The sequence below is a fragment of the Diadema setosum genome, chromosome 11, assembly GCF_964275005.1.
Source record: "Diadema setosum chromosome 11, eeDiaSeto1, whole genome shotgun sequence".
Taxonomy (NCBI): domain Eukaryota; kingdom Metazoa; phylum Echinodermata; class Echinoidea; order Diadematoida; family Diadematidae; genus Diadema; species Diadema setosum.
This window is the reverse complement of record NC_092695.1, coordinates 9,737,659-9,754,572: the sequence shown is the minus strand read 5'-3', so window position 1 is coordinate 9,754,572 and position 16,914 is coordinate 9,737,659. Positions and strand designations below refer to the sequence as shown.

General features: G+C 38.4%; 1 protein-coding gene and 2 non-coding genes across 3 annotated transcripts in view; 2 read left to right on the top strand and 1 right to left on the bottom strand.

Moving 5' to 3' along the window:
• The window catches only part of LOC140235014 (adenylate cyclase type 9-like), a 52,336-nt gene extending 45,663 nt beyond the window's left edge, over positions 1-6,673 (bottom strand). The window contains exon 1 of the mRNA XM_072315053.1: positions 6,340-6,673. The gene's annotated coding sequence lies outside the window, so the exon portion shown is untranslated. The remainder of the gene's footprint in view (positions 1-6,339) is intronic.
• Positions 6,674-7,833: 1,160 nt separating this feature from the next.
• Trnaq-cug (transfer RNA glutamine (anticodon CUG)) lies at positions 7,834-7,905 on the top strand. Its single transcript has one exon. It is a non-coding gene; the product is annotated as a tRNA-Gln (tRNA).
• A 2,878-nt stretch (positions 7,906-10,783) lies between these two features.
• Trnaq-cug (transfer RNA glutamine (anticodon CUG)) lies at positions 10,784-10,855 on the top strand. The gene has a single exon. It is a non-coding gene; the product is annotated as a tRNA-Gln (tRNA).
• The last annotated feature ends 6,059 nt before the right edge of the window (positions 10,856-16,914 follow it).

Sequence of the window (16,914 nt, the reverse complement as noted above, 5' to 3'; positions counted from 1 at the left end):
GGTGTCTATGGGAAATGCGTGTTATAGCAAAATCAGTCCGTCCTCAATGGGTTAAAGGATGCAACACACGGCTTGGTCAAAACTTGACCATGGACAAGCATGGCCATCTGCGGCCTAGCTGCTGTGCACACAGAGATCCATGGTCAAATCTATTGCTAAATTGCAATCAACAAGTGATGTGCACTCTAAGGGCTAGCAGCTTGCAGCCAGAAGCAAATCCCATGCCAGTAGATGGCTATGGCAATCCCCATGAATATCTCATGGTTTCTGTGTTGCACAAATGGTAGACACGATTGAAATCAATCTACAAATGTCTCCCATACAAAAGCGTGTGGTCAGTGCCTATTTCCATCTTCTATTGTACCATATCTCATACAGCGACACAACATTTGCTCCCGCGACAATTGCTCCGGCCTCATTTTCTCCAATAACTTAGGGTTAGGGTTGTGACAGGGGTTTAGACTTAGTTTGACGTTCATGATGATTATGATTAGGGTTAGGGTTATGTTTGTGGATACAATTCATTTATGTTTGGCAGATATTTCACGGGAGCAATTGTCGCAAGAGCAAATGTCATGGAACCACCGCATAAAGGGGCCAAGATAGTAACCCATCATGGTAAACCAGGCATCCATGCCTTTTAAATCCCTCATGTGACGTAACAATGGAATTACACTTCTGAGGATTCTGTACATTGTATTAAGTCTGCCCTACATGGTTGACTGCAAATGCAAATTTCAATTTACAGACTGAATCTTGCATGCAAGCATGAAATGGACATACATGTAATTGTACATGTAACTGCAATAGCCTCCTTTGAACGATGCACACTGCATACAAGTTAAAAATGGTATTTTATATCCATTATTTTGCAGACTTAGTAAGTTTCCTGAACTTTCCAGTTTTCTGAACAGAATATTATCATTATGAATGAAATTGATCACATTTTCACCCACTTCTTGTGCTTTGTGTTACAACTTTTATAATAAAAAACAATGACTTCTGCAAGGCTTTGATGAATCAACTCTTCCCTGTGCTCAATGTATATCAATACATCTATGGGAAGTCCTGCAAACTCATACAAATTGTACATGTATCATGCAACTATTATGATCAATACTTACATAATGTATGTTCAGGGTCAAGGTAATATGATCAGTGATATTTTTAATGTGAAACCTTGGTAAAAACATCACTGCCATATCAAATGTCAAGGCAGAAGGTTTCAATTTGGTGGAATAAGACAGTATGTTCTCTGCATCTGTATGGTCATACTACATGCATACATGTACCTGAAATATGTAACAACTGAAGCTTAGTGTACATAAATTACAGTTATGAACTTGTACAGCAATAATCTGTTGGTCATTTTTAACTGGCTTTGTGCAATGTAACAAGACCTACTTCATGAATGGATGAAGATGGAAAGTCATTTTATGGTGTTGTAAAATCAGAAGTATGTACGTGGTTTGAATCTATCATTGAACTTTGACACATGCATGATCATGTTCTTGCATTATGCATAGTGTTGCATGGTACTTGTGCTGCTATGTTAACAGCTACGACGTACATGTACATGGCTCATTAGGAATCAAATAATAATTTTGTATGTCGCTGTGGAATTTGTGAAAATTAAAACCCTGCAAAATATATGGCATACAGTAAGTGCATGTGATTCAAACTTGTACAGCATTGTAAAAGACAATATTTTCGCAGCATGAAATTTTCGCGAGTTGCCTCTAAAATTCAATGCGTATAGTGTAGACAAAAACTTTTACATGCATTTTAATTTCGTGAATCTTGGCTCTCATGAAATTTGCGAGATTAAAATGCATGTGAACATTCCTCGTTTTACAGTATTTATTATGAAAGTATGTGATATACACTGTAGTAAAGAACAAAACCAATAGAGTGAGATATTGCTACATCTTGTTATCAATATACTGTAAGTTATACATTGCCAATCTTCATCACAAGGAATGCCTGTGACAGGAAAAGCACTGTAAAGAAAAAAAAAAACGTGGAATGAAATTTTCGTGAATTGTCACCAGTGGTATCCAATGCATTACAGTGTAGACAAGAACTTTTGCGTGCATTCTAATTTCACAAAACTTGGCTCTCGCAAAATTCATGAAATTAAAATGCACATAAACATTTCTAGTTTTACAGTAGTAACTAGTTACCTGTACTCTTTCACTATTTATGGCAAAATGTTGGAATCAACATAAATAATGATAATTAAAAAAAAAACAGTTCTGAAACTAAGTACCTAAGGGGCAAATGAACGAGGGCTCCATACATTGAACAAGCAAGTACCAATTCATCTTACACATTTGACTGAAAAAGAGAATCTAAATTAACCAAGGAAAGCAGAGAAGCGAATTTGTAGCACCCTGCTGTTTAATTCTTTAAAGTTCATTCAGCATAAAAATGTACCAGACAGGAATGATGAAACATCTGCCTTTCTATCTTTCTTTATGGTCAAAATGCTGAAATAACATACAGTGTAAGAGGCATAACCATTCACATTGTACTGGTTTCTCCTAGATGGGAGTTTGAGGGAAAAAAAAAACACAAAATCACCAACAAGAAGAAAAAGAGGGAAGGAATCATGAAATAACAGTGTAGACCTCCAATGCCTGTTATCATCTTGGTAAAAATGTAAATAAACAAAGAGACTATGCATAGTTGAAATAGTACAAATGTGCCTACCTTGTACCAGAGATAGGTTTTGTTTTGTTTTTTTTGTTTTTTTTGTTTTTTTTTTTTTTTTTTTGGGGGGGGGGGGGTGTTCCTGTTTTGGTTTTGGTTTTGTTTTGTTTTTTTCAAGTTGGAGTTGGAGTTGGAGTCCAAATATAATATTTGACTTTCTGTTTCTGATCTGGGAACTGAGGAATACTTTTAAATTTGTAAACTTCTGATCTGCTGCTTAAGTACAAGGAGTTTTGTTCAGGAAAAATAATCAGCATAGAACGATGTGAAGGTGCCTTTTACATGATCATCAGCAAATTGCACTGCACATGTACAAAACTCACTGTACATGTACATCTTCTAGTACACAAGTCATGATGGAAGTGATATGTGCAGTTTTATTTTATTGTTTCCTCAAATCAATGTGGCTATCCTGTGTTGTCCAAGCTCACTATCTACAACATGTATGTGAGGATTATCACAACATCACATCCAGAAGAGGAATCATGTTGATTATGAGGGCAAAATGTACCGATACCGTATTATATTTGCTCTATCTGTAGAATACACTTGAGACATGTCCTCTGCAAAATATTAGAATTTTTTGTCACTCCGATTTTTATTTTGGGGGGGACAAAAACAAAAATAACTTGAAATAGACTAGTCAATCACCTGATTCTTTCAACTGAATAATTGGGCAATCAATATTTTTTTTTTTCCAAGTATACATACACACGTTTTGAACAAAAGTGATACGTAATGCGTGTGCGTGAACTGATTGACATGGAATCTCTATATTATTTGTAATTGAAGCGTACATTGTACATGTAGAATGCATGCACATCAGTACTGGCGCTTATGGAGCAGAACTTAAAAACTTTTATAGTACACATGAAACTGCATTTTTTAAAAGCACCCTTAGATCTTAATACCAGTGCTAATGTATTTCTGTATCCATGTACAGATATCTTCAATTCCGTAAGAAACCAAACTGCATTTAAAATCACAGGAAATACTTATCACATGTAGCTTATTTCTAATCACTCACAAAAATTGAACTTAAATGGTTTTTGGGGAAGTGTTGATATCAACAGTGACTTTCAGGATGTCTCTCAAAGCAACTTGCACTCTTCACATAGCTTCATGAGCCTCATGAGAATCCAGCCACTTATCACAAGCCAGCAAATTCTACTGTCAAAACACACGCATATCACATCATTTCATATACCAGGTACTGGCAATGTCGTTCACAACAGGAAAGTCCCTTAGTCACCTCCAAAAATCCATCCAAAATCCCAAATTTCACATTAAAAAATGCAGAATTGGTGCAAATTTTCCAAAGCGCGCACAAATTAAAGGGGAAGGCTAGTAACTGATCAGTGGGAATCAGTGGAAATGCTGGGAGATGATTGTTCCAATCCTTATGGGATTCATTCAAGAGTTCATTGTATATCTATTGTTGTGTGAAAATAATTTGCTTCAGAATGGTCTCATATTCAAGTAATGTGCAGTTTAATGCTTCCAGGTTAGCGTCCCTGGTCAGTGACGGAGCATTAATCTGCACATTACTTGAATATGAGACCGTTTTGAAGCAAATCATTTTCACACAACAATAGATATACAATGAACTCTTGAATGAATTCCATAAGGATTGGAACAATCATCTCCCAGCATTTCCACTGATTCCCACTGATCAGTTACTAGCCTTCCCCTTTAAGTCCAGTGTGTTAAGAATCAGGTAAGAATCAGCTTAGGAAAGCAAAATGTCTGAAAACTGGGGTTTTTACTCTAACGTCACCAACCATTAAGTTGCCATTAGCATGAAGTCACCACTCGTTCATGCACCTATCACTGTTTGTCCCTCTTGTGCCTTATTATTTCATGCGTATGACTATTTTCTATGTCGAGTGAAAAGTAAAAAATAAGTCCTTCTGTCAAAGTGAAAAATCTGTATGTGGCTGGGAAGAAATTCAAGGACAAATGTGTTTGAATTTGGTACTACATGTACGTTTGACACACATACACTACGTGTAGAGTGTGCTCATGAGACAGGTCGGGAACCGTCTACTTCTTCAAAGGGGGACAGCGATATTTAAAAGGTAAGTTAGTTAAATCACATATAATTTTGAACTTTGGCATTTACAGAATTGGGTCGAACCACTGAATGATGGGTGTGTTTTGAAAAATGAGAGAAAATAAGGGTGGCAGCTCAACAGTGACAAAATGACTGTCCGATGACGACCCTATATTGAGAGTACTGGCGAATGGCGAATTGCATGTGTTGTGTGTGCATGGGTGCTGGATAGAGAACCTGAGGGCACGCACACACAGCCGTGCGTGCGGGTCTGATTAAAAATTAAAAATGGTTTTGTCACCTGTTACATATGTTAAAATACATTTTGATTATGCCTAGATTCTACATTTGTGTTTTTATGGAGGAAAAAGGTGAATCCAATGTCTTTTGAGCGCGATGAAAATCCGTTGCCCCAGCTGATCTCCGATCGCAATGCGCGTTACATGCGATGTGAATGTCTGGCGATTTTAGATAGTGGCGACTTAATGCCAAATGGTAATCGATGTTAGATTTTCTAGACTCTAACGTTACGAACACCTAGATCTAGGCTACATCTATTTTAACTACACGCAGCCGCGACAAAACGCGGCTGCACCTCTATTCCTTCGCAGACGTTGTCATTTTTCAGTGTGGTTGTGCGACTCCTTCATGAATATCTTTATTAATCGTGGAAAACTAAAATACAAGGAATTATCGTAATCCATGATAATCAATCAATAATCGGTATGCGATCTTTTGTTTAATTACGTCAAAAACTCAGCGAAATCTGTGGCTGAAATCAGGTCTGTAAACATCCTTATTGCTTCACTCCTCATCTGCGTGTTATATGAATGGCATTCACTCTCCTATACTACAACGTAGGTAGTCGGAGACGTACGTCTCCGACTACGACTACCTACGTTGTAGTATAGGAGAGTGAATGCCATTCAAATAACACGCAGATGAGGAGTGAAGCAATAAGGACGTTTACAGACCTGATTTCAGCCACAGATTTCGGTGAGTTTTTGACGTAATTAAACAAAAGATCGCATACCGATTATTGAATGATTATCATAGATTACGATAATTCCTTGTATTTTAGTTTTCCACGATTAATAAAGATATTCATGAAGGAGTCGCACAACCACACTGAAAAATGACGTCTGCGAAGTTATTAGAGGTGTAGCCGCGTTTTGTCGCGGCTGCGTGTAGTTACATCTATTTAAAAGTGACGTACACTATTGCATTCAACCCATTCGGTGTTCCTATCACATCATAATGCAATTATGCAAGAAGCCAGGGGCTGGAAAGTCGTAAGATCACATTCACTGTACTGCATGGTCGTGTAGACATCTATTTTATCCCCATTCATTTTGCTGTCACCATCCCCGCCCCCCCCCCCCCCCCTTCCCCCTTACCCCGGCCCAGCTGGTGGGTGTGGGTTGCAGCGCAGGGCCTTGAGCTGAGCTGACAAAATAGACCCTACATTAAAATCTATATGACTGTAGTGTAGGCCCTATGTATCAGCAATGTCAATGATCAGGACAGTAGAACTCGGTTTAGTACCGCCACTTTACCGGTAGTTGCAGCATTACCTCGGTAGTTTCTTGATTTTGCGTGCTCATCCGCGTTGACCTCTAGCTCTTCAAGTAGATCGTGGGCATTTAACGAAGGGGATGGGAACGATCAGCCTACAACTCTGCAACGCAACAGACAAACAGACCGCCTTGCTCAGCTCAGCGAGTCCGGAGCTCTGTGTAGTGCGTACCTCGCCTACGATCAATCGATAGGCACATACAGCACAGCACAATATCAGTATCAGTACCGTAGTAGTGAGTAGATCAACAGTGACAATGGTTGAAAGTTGAGCTCATCTCAGCCTTCTGATTTCACACATTGCCCTCTCTTCGCCTGGCAAATACTGTGTACACAGTCAGGTCGAGTTATGAGCATGGTATTGCGAGCCAATTGAGTTCACTCATACATTGAGCGATCTTCCGTTATCGCAGTCGGCAATCCCAATCCCGTGTCCCGTACGGTAGCTAGCTAGCATGCATAGCAAGCACGTACAAAGATCCGGGATTGTATGGTGTGTGTCGACCAATGGACTGTAGGATTTCGTTGAGGTGTTACTTGCGGGGTGTGAGCCCGAGCGCGCAGCCCGAGCATAGGAGATGTGCGCGAGCATAGTCCCACTTATTGCATTATTTGCAACGACAAAGACACTAGAGCGCGCGTGTGAAAGCACACAATGGTCATATCAATCGTTGTTCGTGAGCTAATCAGCACTTTTTTTTTCTTTTTCTTTTTTTGGTCTAAAAGCCATCATAATGTATTCATAGCACTGATCTCTAGAAGGTTTTCTACTTAATACAGAGATAATTGATTCGTAGGCATCGTATTTGTATAGACAACTAGTAAAGATGGACCAATAAATCAACCAGTAATGTTGATAGTCGGATTTAACACTTTTTTTTTTATAGGCCCTTATACATTCTGTAGGACCTATCAAAGTTAATTTGTATCAATAAACAAAGTAAAATCAAATAAGCAAAATGATCTATAAGTCCCAATACAATATATCAGATCCAAAACAAAAGAGTTCTGGAATTTCACGCTTCATAAATGATAGGCCTATTGTTTCACCGAATCGTGATACGAGTCACAAAGTCAGTGTAGCCTACACGTCATCTGCTCGCTTCTCTCCGATAAATAGACTGAGGAGAAACTTGTCGGGCCAACGGCATAAGTCATTACTTTCTCTTGTGAATCTAGAGATAAAACTATTATACATTTGCTTTAAAGACAATCTGTATAGTTGTGAATGAGCTGTTCATGCAGGTTTGATGATAAACGGAAGAATAAAATGTGTTCGTTAAAACGTAGGTCCTACAGAAAATCATAATAAAAACAGATTGATGATAATCAAGGATATAAGCTCTGAATACATCAAAGGGTATCAACAGCATCCACAAGTACTAAAGAATAAAACAACAACGAAATAAATGCATATTTTGCTATCAATAAAGATTAACGCATATACGAAACACAATACAAATCATTTTCCATGTACAATATATACATAGAACGGTCCCATGGTGTAATGGTTAGCACTCGAGACTCTGAATCTCGCGATCCGAGTTCAAATCTCGGTGGGACCTTCCCTTTTACTCATTTTTCCAAACAGCCGGATTATCGCCTGAACGGTCGGACAGCGATCGTCTTTCCCGGAGGCGTAGGCCTACATGTTGCTAAATTGTTTTTGCGAAATCCTTAGTGTGTGTCCCTCTCTACGTCCATTGGCATCGATGATGGAAGATAAAGGTAAAGGAAAATGAATATCAGATTTAGTGTTGTAAAGCGACACTTTTTACAAAGCTTCTTTTTTTCTTTTTTGTCTAAATGCTATTGACAGACGTCTTGCTCATCCCCCAACGCAATAAAATGTGTGTGTGTGTGTGTGTGGGGGGGTGGTGATGAGTGTTTTAACGTCTTTTAGATTATTGTATGTTTATATGGATCATATATAAATGCACATCATTTATTGTTACGTGTATTACAAAAAAAAAAAATGAAGTTCATGGACAGATTGCACACAATGTAAACGTGACAGCAGCAGGGGAAAGCAGTCGTATATCAAGATGGTCGTTGTCTTCTTATAGTGGTATAAAAGGAGTAGGAGAAAAGGAACATATGCCGATAGACCTACGATGTGTGTAAAAAAAAAAGTGTGTGTGTGTGTGTGTGTGTGTGTGTGTGTGTGTGTGTGTGTGTGTGTGTGTGCCTGCGTGGAAGTGAGCGTTGTAATGAGAGTTGCATGATATTTAACATCTACAAGAATGACGCCAATAGTGATTTAATTACTGACATAAATATAAAAGATAGTAATTTAATTGCCAATCATTTTGCTAAAAAGTAATGCAATGTTTTTATGAATTATGTTATTTTGCCCGGATGTGTTTGTTTGCTTGTCTGTCTGTTTGTTTAAGTTGGCAACATCCTCATGCATAATTATGTGGGTAGTACACAAATCAGACTATAATAATGTGCTGCTTTGCTTTTTAATATCCTGGTTTGCTTTTTATAATGTTAGGATTATTCACTTACGCCTACTTCCCTCTGCTGTATTAGGCCCTATCATTTTTTTTTTTTTTGTTTGTTTCTTGCGAGCGTTTCAAGGTACTCTTCAATACCGCGTTCAGTGGCGGATTCTGCGGAGGAGGTGGGGGGGGGGGCGCAAGAGGCGCGCCCGTCTTTATTTTTTTGTTAAAACAAAAGAAAACAAAAAGATAAATGGGGGGGGGGGGCGAGCGCCGCCTATTGATTTTGTAGAGGCGCTTCCCCTTTACGGAATTCCTGGATCCGCCCCTGGCGTCATATAAGTTGACTGAATTCATTCATATAAAACAAAGCAACGTTTATGAATACTACAGTAAAATGAGGATAATGGTATGGTTTTAGTGAAATCGGGCAACAGATGGGAGAATTATTTATGATTATATTGGTGTCCATGTTTTTAAGAAAACAGGATGTTGGTGGTAATGTGATCGACTCCCATCTCCTGTCGAACTGTCTTGAATAAACTTCTTTTTATTTTGTTGTTGAAAAAGAACATTTACATAACGTAGAGTGCCTACATCCATCACGCATCAAGATCCGCAGTGTTGAAATTACCACGTGACAGTGATGAGCTTTGTAACAGTGAGGAGACAAAACATGTCAATCGTATAAGTTTTTATGCTTATACGCTCATGAAGTTAACGTTAACGTTAACGATAACGTACACTGGCTTTAAAGAGGAAATCCAGTCCAAATATAAGTTAGTCTGATATGAAAGAGTAAAATATTACGAGATCAGTGGTATAAATTTGATTGAAATTGGATATGAAATAAGGAAGTTATGACATTTTGAAGTTTCGTTATTTTGGAGTCAATAAGAAAATGCAAATGGAAAAGTGAGCATGTCATTCCCTCACAACTTACCATATAGTTTCTAGTTTTTCATTCAAACGCAATTATTCCAGAAGCTCAAATCCTCGTATATCTAACTGATCACTATTCTGAAGTTATTCAATGAAGAATAACGTCATGTTTCAGACTTCAATAACAGAAATTTTCGTCATTCTTTTATACGATCAATAGAAAATTGTGAGGGTATGTCATGGTTAGCTCACTCATTTACATATTCATATCCACTGTACGAGAACTGTTTTGCAGAAATTAGCAAAACTATAAAATGTCATAACTCCCTTATTTTTTTTCACCAATTTCAGTCAATTTTTTTTTTTTTTTAACGTTGAACTCGTAAGATTTCACTATGTTTTATCAGACTAAATGATTTTTGGACAATATTTCCTCTTTAAACTAAATGCCGGATTGGACAGTTGCAAAGTGGCATTTGTGGTTCAGACATAGAGTATACAGTTTTATTTACATAAAGTATATGAAACTTCCGAATGCCTTAAAGAGATGACACCGTATTGGTTGAGGTGAGAATTCAGCTTTTTACTTTTTGCGGGATACTTAGGAACCCCTTCACGAAATGTTGAAAAGCATACGTTATTCTAGTAAAAGGAATTCAAACTTTATTAATGAGAAAATATCTTTTAAAGTGGCTGAGATCTCATAAAACTAAGCAATCATAACAAAAGGTGGGTCCCACCATTGGGATCGCTTCGATTTTGGATATCTCAGCCATTTCAAAACAAATTTTAATAAAAAAAAAGTGTGAATTCCTCCTAGGATTATGCTCCTTCAGATTAGAGGTTTCTCAGTCATTATCTAAAGAAAAAAAAAATCATCATCAAAAAACGTCGGAAACCTCAAGCCCCATCTCAACCAAAACTGTATCATCCCTTTAACTTCCAATGTCATGTTTTAATGACCTGTCTACCATATTTCTGTCTGCGCGACTTTACCTGTATGTTCCTATTAACCTCAATATCCAGTGGCAATGCACGGCATGCAAAAAGTTTGCAAGCCATGCAAGCCGACGTAAATAAGAAGATAGGGGTTTTCCCGCTCTGTGAGAGCCATCCAGGTCCCATGGTGTAATGGTTAGCACTCGAGACTCTGAATCTCGCGATCCGAGTTCAAATCTCGGTGGGACCTCATTTTTTTTCTTTTGTTTTTGTTTTCCAGCTCGTTCAGTTCAAAAAGACTTTTTTTTTTTTTAATGGTTGAGGACTTCGAAAATGATTGCAATTTTATCAAACTTGCGTATAGGGCTACATATTGAATTCTATGTTGCATTTGCCTACGCACAACTCTAGTCCTTCTTAGAATATTTTCTTAATTTCCTCTGAAATGCTAAAGAATCCTTATGTTCTACATTCCATCAATCATTCATCTTTGTAAAATGAATCATGCAATTCTATCATAATTTGGTTCACATTTCTCCTGCCCCCCCCCCCCCCCGTTTCTGCATAATGAAAGGGATAGTACAGTATTGGTGGAGATGAGAATTGGGCTTTAAACTTTTTGCGAGATACCAAGAAAACACTTTTGAAATAGTACAGAGCATATCATTTTAAGAGGAATTCAAAGTTTATTTGATGAAAATTGGGTTTGGAATGACTGAAACATCAAAAAACAAAGTAAAACAAAGCAATCATAATAAAGTTTGGGTCCCACACTTATTAGAATCGTTCTGTTTTGGATATCTCAGCCATTTCAAAACCAACTTTCATCAAATAAACGTTGAATTCCTCATGGAATAACATGCTCTTTCATATTTCATAAGAGGTTACTCATTATCTCACCAAAAAAAAAAAAAAAACTGTTAGAAACCTGAATTAGATCTCAACCAAAACTATACGACCCCCTTAACAATGTGGGTGACGTTACTTTGTTATTCCGAAACAAGCATCATCATTCCGAAGTTCTGTTACTTTGAAACACACAAAACCCGGATGCCCATAACAGATAATCCGAACATTTTGTGGCGTTATTCCGAAGATTCATTTATTCGAAAATGAAAAGAATTAGGTGCGTACTCACGAACTTTCAGAAATACAAACCTCAGTCCGTTTTTGGATAACGAATCTTCGTAAATACAAACCTTCGGAATGACGAACTGTAACCATAAACTATAACTTCGTTGTGATTGATCAAGAGAGGTAAATTCGTTGTGATGTACATACATGTCGCTACTTTGAGATGGAACAATGTTCGTATGGGCCTGATCATAAATAAAAAACGGTGTTTTTTATTATTACTGATAAACAGTTGAAGTGTTGCCTGGATGATAGATTAGAACGATGCCCCTTTTGCCGGCTACTTGTCTTGGATGCTCCATACGCTCCCCAACAATGAACACAATTGGAGATGAATAATGGAATGGCATTATCATTAATAATGGTGAGAATCTTCTATCTCCCACGCGTCATTGGCACAAGGAATGAATAAAATATTCACTGTGGTGCCAGAGCGTATACCAAGGTAAATCCACAGGCAACATATAGAATAAGTCTGTTTCTCCTATCAGAGACATTAGCCGAGACACTATTTGAATACCAACGACATCTATACTAGTATGTGCAACATCAGAATGATTCTACCATGTTCACAGAATGGGGGCAACGTCCTTTTGCGCCGATTGTACAAATTGTCTGCAATGAGCATTAATGGGAAAATTCACCTCACGTTTGTTGAATGGCTTAGGGAAAAAAACACAATGAGACGAGGAATCCTGAAGATGATTAACGCAAAGGAAATTGATCTAATTCTTCAAGCGCGAGGTCGCTCTAAATCGGCACTTTTGGCCATATCCTCTAAATCTTATAAGACGGAACGCAAAAATTCAAATTAGAATTTCCGGTAATCATGTCTAAATTTAGAACAAAAAACCACTGTCCGCATAGAATCAGCTCAAATGGACCTCTTCATGAAATAACACAATAGTAAATTATGAGTTGTGGTTTATAAAAGGAAAAATATAAAATTACATACAGTTCGACCTCGATTATCCTGCCATGTCGGGACCGGCGCTAATCCGGATAAGCGAATTGGCCGGATAATGGGAGACACATTATTTTAATGTATGTAGCTGCCGTCCAAGCTGCCGTCCCAGCCAGTGCGCTGGCAGCTAAGGCAGGTAGCGTACCCCGCAACGGTGGTGTAATGAATCTATGCTAGCCTGCGCAAAATTGTAGTCCCTTCTTCACAAAAATAAAGTATATCTTTATGTGAAAATCATATTATGTTTTACCTCATTAGATATTGAGAAACCTATCATGCACATCTTGTGAAATTAGTGAAATAGATCCATGAAAGTCACTGCTTTTTCTCAATTTTTGGATGAAAAAAAAAGTCCTTCACTGCGTGAACGTGTCCGGATAATAGAGATTTCCGGATAAAAGGAGGCCAGATAATCGAGGTCGAACTATATAGTTATTGCTGACCGCGGGCATGTTCGTAATTGAATTATAGACACATTCTGTTACACAGCTCGACTCATTATGAATTGTAAATGCGGGAAAGCAAGAAAATTGCCTAACTTTTCCAACAAAGGATGATGGAAAGAGGAGTGATTTATAATTGCAAGTTCTGTACATCCATGACTGTATTCTCTTGTCTATTTCTGAATATGAGATTCGCGTTGAGAAAAGGATAAGAAGTGATTCGCTTTCTCTCAATAAAACTCTTCCAGCAACGAAATAAATGATAATGCGGAGATGATATTGTTTTCTGTATTCTAAACTCGTGCTCTATTCCGTTGATTCTTTTGCTGTTGTTTTTTTCCGGTCTCAACACGATCGCGTGAAAGAAAGAGGGAGAGAGAGAGAGAGAGGGAGCGAAAACTCAAATGTTATAGCTTTGTAACGTTACACTGAAAAAACCACGATTACGGAGGATTCGTGTTATCATTCTAGTCACGTATTCTTTTTTATTTTTCTTTGCGCAAATCGTGTCTGAAAAGCTGCTCATTACACGTTCGCCTTTCTACCTCTCCTAATTCAGTTTCAGAGCTACATTCGATTTTTACTTCAATTTGTGGCTTGGTTGGACATCAAGCAAGACTTGAGCGATCTGCCTTACAGTAATCTATGCTAGCCTGCGCAAAATTGTAGTCCCTTCTTCACAAAAATAAAGTATATCTTTATGTGAAAATCATACATGTTTTACCTCATTAGATATTGAGAAACCTATCATGCACATCTTGTGAAATTAGTGAAATAGATCCATGAAAGTCACTGCTTTTTCTCAATTTTTGGATGAAAAAAAAAAGTCCTTCACTGCGTGAACGTGTCCGGATAATAGAGATTTCCGGATAAAAGGAGGCCAGATAATCGAGGTCGAACTATATAGTTATTGCTGACCGCGGGCATGTTCGTAATTGAATTATAGACACATTCTGTTACACAGCTCGACTCATTATGAATTGTAAATGCGGGAAAGCAAGAAAATTGCCTAACTTTTCCAACAAAGGATGATGGAAAGAGGAGTGATTTATAATTGCAAGTTTTGTACATCCATGACTGTATTCTCTTGTCTATTTCTGAATATGAGATTCGCGTTGAGAAAGGGATAAGAAGTGATTCGCTTTCTCTCAATGAAACTCTTCCAGCTACGAAATAAATGATAATGTGGAGATGCTATTGTATTGTGTTCTGCATTCTAAACTCGTGCTCTATTCCGTTAATTCTTTTCTCTCTTTTTTCCGGTCTCTACACGATCGCCTGAAAGAAAGAGGGAGAGAGAGAGGGAGGGAGCTTTGCAACGTTACACTGAAAAACCACGATTACGGAGGACTCGTGTTATCATTCTAGTCACGTACTCTTTTTTATTTTTCTTTGCGCAAATCGTGTCTGAAAAGCTGCTCATTACACGTTCGCCTGTATACCACTCCTAATTCAGTTTCAGAGCTACATTCGATTTTTACTTCAATTTGTTGCGTGGTTGGACATCAAGCAAGACTTGAGCAACCTGCCTTATGATATCTGACCTTGAAAAACAAACCCGGCTTACAAACAAATCCGGCTTGCTGTGTTTACAAAAATAAGATAAGAAATAAGAAACGCAATGTTAAGGGCTTTTTACACTTGTAAATTTTTGCTTAGCCCCGGACTATCGGTGGGGCTAAGGGGGGGCCTTAGCCCCACCGATAGTACGGGACTATCCTTAGCCCACTTTCTGTTTACACTCGTTTTTGCCAAAGTGGGCTAGCCCCACCGATAGTACGGTACTATCTGGCCCTGCAAAATAGCAGGGGTTAGCACCGCAATTGCGGTGCTAGCACCGCAATTGCGGTGCCAAGCAAGTGAGTGTAAACAGAACGAAAAAATAATCCTGGGCTAAGCGACGGAGACGAAGTGCGACCCTCACTGACCAATCAGAAACGAGGTAATCAAGTGCTGCCGGTGCGTGCGTGTACGTGTACAGTACACAGCGTAATTATGAATATTCATGTGGTTTGGAAGGTCCGGGGCTAAGAAAGACGAGTGTAAAAAGGTCAGTTTTCTCCTTAGCCCCGGACAAGAGATAGTACGGGACTAATTGGCGAGTGTAAAAAGCTGAAAAAATTGGTACGGGACTAACGATAGTCCTGGGTCAGAGAAAGTCCGGGGTTAAGAAACACAGGTGTAAAAAGCCCTGAAAGGGCTTTTTACACTTGTAAATTTTTGCTTAGCCCCGGACTATCGGTGGGGCTAAGGGGGGGGGGGGGGGGCCTTAGCCCCACCGTTGGTACGGGACTATCCTTAGCCCACTTTCTGTTTACACTCGTTTTTGCCAAAGTGGGCTAGCCCCACCGATAGTACGGTACTATCTGGCCCTGCAAAATAGCAGGGGTTAGCACCGCAATTGCGGTGCCAAGCAAGTGAGTGTAAACAGAACGAAAAAATAATCCTGGGCTAAGCAACGGAGACGAAGTCCGACCCTCACTGACCAATCAGAAACGAGGTAATCAAGTGCTGCCGGTGCGTGCGTGTACGTGTACAGTACACAGCGTAATTATGAATATTCATGTGGTTTGGAAAGTCCGGGGCTAAGAAATACGAGTGTAAAAAGGTCAGTTTTCTCCTTAGCCCCGGACAAGAGATAGTACGGGACTAATTGGCGAGTGTAAAAAGCTGAAAATATTGGTACGGGACTAACGATAGTCCTGGGTCAGAGAAAGTCCGGGTTAAGAAACACAAGTGTAAAAAGCCCTTAGTTTATTTGCAGCCCGAGATCTCTGCGTCGTTAGTGTTGTTGTTAGTCATTGTTGATGAGTTTTCCTTTCTTTCTTTTGAGAGGTTATCTGTTGTTGGGTTTTGTTTTCCGCAAAAAAAAAGAAGAAGTTTTTGCTCGAGCGGGGATCCATTCCCTTGAACCCCATAAACCTTTGTTAGTGTTCAGAGATTCTTCAATATTTGTTCGTTCAGTTGACTTTGTATTTCATTTATGTATGAAAAAGAAATTCAGAAATCAAATCAAATCAAATCAAATCAAATCATTCAAACCTTATTGTTTCCATATATTACGTATAGCAATCATGCTATACGCAGGATGCCACTATGTCGTTAGTATAGATCTGCTATGTCTTTCCTTCATTTTTTTTTTTATTGTTTGATAGATACTTTATTTTCTGCAAATCAATATACATAAGTTACATAATCATGAAGATGCAGGAAGTATACAAAGTAAATTCAACGCAGAGTCGTTTGACTTGCATAAACCACGATACATATAAGTACATAATCATGAACATGTAGGAAATATATAAAATAAATTTAACACAGTCTTTTGACTTGCATAAACAACGATATGAAAGAAATATAATATACAATATGCATGTCTATGCAGCAGTGATAAGAATAGCATTTATAGTTAAGAAACGATTATGCAGAGGGCCGCCATTATAAGCATTGCTTGAAAAGATGGCCGGCCCGAGGAAAAGATAAGGACGTACTAGATTCGTAACGATATAAATTCTGCTGCGAAAGTAGCAGGGGAAAATAAACTCTAGTGTGTGATGGTGGTGGTGGTGAATGTGTGTGCAGGTGCTTGAAGGTGCACAATGGCAGATAGGCTGGAATTTAGAATAATAAAATTGGTTTACTGAAAGAGGGGACGATATGCGTTGTTGATATCGGGAGACCAACATTAATTGTATAATTTGTTTGTTTTTAGTTCGTATTTGAAGTATACTGTAATAAAATATACTTCTTTAAGTTTGCTTTAAATGA